We start from the raw sequence: 4973 nt of genomic DNA on the forward strand, positions 1-4973 counted from the left end.
TGGTTATCCAAGGGATAGCGCAGTCAAGAATTCAGGCGGAATTGCTACTTGTTGCAGGTCTTTCGGCATACTACCAAGCATACTGAAAATCTCACAAACTTTCAGGTACTCGTTTGTCTTTTTATTCTTTACTGTTGATTTGGTTAAGAAATCATCTGCACTATGTTGGGTTTGCGAATGCCAATTTGTGCCGTGGTTGCCGCCCAAGGGGTGTATTGGATTTTCAAGCATGGCTAGAAGGTTCTTATACCAAGGCATACGGTTTATGCGTCCGCGATATTCTTATCATTTGCACAATTTGTTTAATGCATGACATGCCGCATTAAACTTTTGAAGATTGCAGACAAGCATGGCTTGTATTGACTTTGAAAATGATAAGTATTTGTTGAATGTATGCATCTACTATGGTGTTACTGGCATACATTGTTGACATAGGAACAATGTCAATTAACCTCACGCATGGCTTGAGTCTATACCACCTTGAATTGACGCACAGTTCGACATCGGTTTAATTAGATGCCAATGCATACCAAATTTGCAGTGTTTGGGTCTCTCAAGGAGAAAGAAACATTCTGTTGCTTGACTTGATGCAAGGGGTAAGTTTCTCGGCATGGCCGACTCCTTGTCACTGTTTCTACATGCTGACGGAGGATGCTTACCACACAGTACTGGTTAATTTCAATTGAAATTTCTCGACATGGTCGACTCTTTTTGTTATGATATCTACCGCCACATCCGTTGGCTCTCAGCACAAACATATTTATGTGAAGCAAGGCTTCAGTTTACAATTCTTACATTGAGATTTTTTTCGTTTGGGGTATGCTATGAGCACACGCCTTTGGGGAATTTCTCCATATGCTTGCAGGATATTTCAGGCCAACTTTCTCTCGCGCAGGAGAGATGGTTATGATATACATTTGAGAAAGTTTTTCTTCCGACATCTCCAGACAACTGGTTACAGCAGGATGACCAGGTTAGACCATATTCAGTTTTGTTTATTTTTCCATGTTTACACATTTCATTTGGAAAATATTTACGATTGTGTAAAGCAAAGTGCTTTGCCAATTTCGCATGAAGCACGGCTTCTCACGTGTGCCACACTACTGTCTATTGATTTGGTATCAAGGGCATTGGCACGCCAGTTTGGGGAACTGTTACGATTAGAAATTTGTTCCCCTTTTATGTGTGGTGACATTATGTTATGATGCATCACTACCAATGCAGCATGTGCAAGGCACTTATGGTTTCGACTCTCACGCTTGAGGCCATCATAGTAGCCAAGGGCTTACAATTTTGCATGCAAGGCATGTTGGTCCAATGGACTCAACTCCACTGCCCGATAGATTACGCTTCCACCATAACACCAGACACTTTTTCAAGGACAAGGAAACTTCTGAATTCTTTCAACATGCTTTCTAAGTTTCAACATGCTTTTGGGTTTCTGTCACTACACAACAACACTAAAAGGAACCTAAATCTACGACTTAAAACTTAATTCACAGGCAAAGTGCCATATTTAAGTCATTTGCGTACAGTCACAATCCCCTACACAATAGGTGAGGCAAGATGTGACTTGTGTTACCTCTCTCGATGAGAGCGTTATACAGCCAGATTGTTGCACACTTATAGGGTAAGTTGTACGCTACGCATAAGATGCACACAAGCATGGGCACAGTATATACAAGGTAGTAATTTAAGGAAAGTTCCTCAGACCATCATTCTCTCTCTCTCTCTCTCTCTCTCTCTCTCTCTCTCTCTCATTTCTCTTGCAGAATAATGAAAACTTTTTAAGAAGCTTTTGATACATGTTTTGTTTGGGAGTCAGCCTGAGCCAAGGTGCTCTAATTCTCAGCTAGAAATCGGGCAAGACGCCCTCTACATTAATCTTCATCGTTTTGTCGATTGAACACTAATTGCCATAAGGACTATGAGCCACACACGCTGGCTAAGAGTCATTGTCAGATCTCGGGTACGACCCAACTGTTGGCATTCCTTGGGTGCTTGTTCTTAAGATCGAACAGATCCACCTAGTGGAGTACACATCGACGTTAATGGACAAGCAAGAGTCTTGTCATTACGGATGTTTAGGGTGTCATTTTTTCACTACATGTTTTTAGTGCGACGCTCGAGTTGTGTTTTTCGATGACCATAAACTCACATCAGTTGATCTCTACCACGGATTCTAGATGCAACAAACCACTGCAACAACATGGTTATCCATAAGAGCTAGGCCTTTCACTTGTGTGGATCTCCTGCTCTCTCTATAGCACTACGAGTATCTATGGACACATAGTTTTGGGGTAAGACCCCGCGGGTGCTTACGAGGTCACCCCATAGGCATTGAGGATCACAGTTTGATCTCTTTCCGCTGTACTTCCAAGGAAAGAAGTACGCAATCTACCAGGGGGTAGAGGACACCTTCAACTTTTCAAGTTGATTCTCATCATTTTGTACACGCTTGACTATGTTGGTTACCATTACCTACTAGATGAGCAGTTTCTACAAAGCGTTGTCAAGAGTTTTTTGGAGCAAGGGATTGCGCATATGTACATACACATGCATGGTGCATCAAATAAAGAATTGCCCATTTTTCAAAGCCAGGTGGTTATGTGGGGCCCACATGTGTACATGTAGGACAGCATGTACATAGTGCATCAATTTTCACTATCACCAGTACTAGTGTGTTTTTTCTATAGTAATGAGGAGTTGGTAGCGCGTAAAACTTATCGAAGAAGCTATCCGTGGGCCGACGACATGAGGTAAGCAGATGCGTTAGATGGCATCTAGTGGCGTCAGGAGGTCGAATGGGGTCAATACTTGCACGTGGATGAGTACGAACACAACGTGGATGTTTTCTTGTGATAACTATGCAGAAAGGTCATCATGAGGACCATATTTTGGGGCCACTTCACGTGGTGGCGGGATGCATTATTGAAAAAAGCTGTGTGCCAAGTGTGCGGATGATGCAAAAGGGTGACAACTATGCACTGCGAGGTCAGTTTTTGGCCTGTTCGGGGTTCGTTTGAGGTCAACTAAAAGGCCAAGGGTGCCCAAGTAAAAAAGCTAAGTCTGGGAACTAAAAAACTGAGAGAAGACCAGAAAAAACGTGGAGAAGAGAGAAGGAACAACCGCAACTGTGTTTTTGGGGTTTTCTGAGCCTGTATTGGCCGTAAACTGCTCCTCCGAGGTCGGATTTGAGCACTTTGACATTGTAGACTGGGATTTTGGGCCGTTCCAAACGTGATGGCGCTGTCCATTTTTTCAAATTCCTCACTCTTTTTTTGCTGTTTTGGCTGTGTGAGTTTCTCATATGAGCGAAGCTTCTGCTACAATTTGTGATTGTATCTGGTATATTTTACCCATATTGTGTGAGTTATTTGCTCCATTGGTGTTGGCCCAAGATCAGAAATTCTCCTCTTTTGAGCTGATTTTTTGGGTGTGTGTGTGTGTCTCTCTCTCTCTCTCTCTCTCTCTCTCTCTCTGTGGAGTGGGCAAGTGGATAGTCTCTCTCCTCTCACTCCATAGGTGTGTTCCCTGTCTCGGCCAAGTGTGTTGTGTAAACCGAGTGGTGCCCCATAGTGTGTGTGTATGTGTGTGTGTGTGTGTGTGTGTGTGTGTGTATCCTTCCAAGAGTGTGTGTCGGGTCATTATAGAGGCGTTGTGTGTGTTTCCATCCCGCTCACATTCTTTTGGCGCCCCCACGGAGGATCTTCTTCGAGTACCTTCTACTTCGAGCTTCAAGCTTCGAGATTCAGGATTACAGGTTACAGGGACAGGGACAGGTACAGGTGATTCACACAGGTACAGGTAGCTGGAGTACATTGCTATACTAGCAGTGGTGTCACTTGCAGTTGTTGTGGGTATGCATCATTTGGCGCCTATTTGAGCGCATTGTCTGCTGGATTGTACATTACTTGTGGAAACTGCCCTAGTACGCCTTTGTGGAGCCATATTTGGTTTTATCTGGCAGTCCCAGCTATTTGTGAGACATGGTCTGGAAGATAGTCATTTCTGAGACTTGACTATACGCGATTTGCATTAGCCTTCGTGAGAGGGTCGATAGCGTGAGGTTTTATTGAGCTGGGGGATTCTCATATGTGGAGATCCTTTCGGTGATACAGGTAGCTGGAGCACCCTTTTCGTGACCTCGCCATAGGCTATGAACTAGTGAGTCCTACTTGATGCTCGGGTTCTATTGTTGGTAGTTTATGCATACATATACAGTCTATATTTTGGGTTCTTACTGCTCTACTTCTGGGGAAACTCTGCCAAATTTTTTCCAAGTTATGATGGCTGGTTTTTTGGTCTTTTGAACCATTTATGTTGTTATGCTGCTGAAATTTTGGCAAAATCAGAAGATAAGACAAGTGTGCCTTCTTGGGAGCTTCATGGTTGGCTTTAATGGATGATCAAAATGGCCCTCAATTCACTCCTTTTCATTTAACTCAAAGAATCCAGATAAATGTTCATGTGTCCAGTAAGATTTTTTTCCAGCAGCGCATAGTCTTTATGTTCGGGCCAAGAAGATTACGGGAGATACTGGAATGTCCTTTGCCTATTGTAATTCCGATGATTAACTATGAAAACTCATTTGATGTGCATGTGTTTGTCCTTATCTAAAGTTGAGCTCCATTGAAGTTTCTGAGGATTGGGGTCACTAAAAAGTGAGGTTCTTGTACGTGTGTTCGAAAGGGGTTCTTGAAGCATAGTAACTTGGGTAGCCATGGCTTTCTCTTATCCAGAGTTTCATGGAAGAAGTGATGAAGATGTGGAAGACTTTTTGGAAAATATGGAGGTTTCCTGCATTAGCAACCAGATTCATGACCCTGCGCAGATGTTACGTCTTCTCCAAATCTGTTTGAAGAGTGATGCACGAGTTTGGTCCAAAGCATTTGAAGAGGAGTTGCATGGGGCTGATCCACCCGTAAGGTTGAGTTGGGACAATCTCCGTCATGGGTTGGAAGTGGAGTTTG

The sequence above is a fragment of the Adiantum capillus-veneris genome, chromosome 9 (assembly GCF_014529385.1).
Source record: "Adiantum capillus-veneris isolate H3 chromosome 9, ASM1452938v2, whole genome shotgun sequence".
Taxonomy (NCBI): domain Eukaryota; kingdom Viridiplantae; phylum Streptophyta; class Polypodiopsida; order Polypodiales; family Pteridaceae; genus Adiantum; species Adiantum capillus-veneris.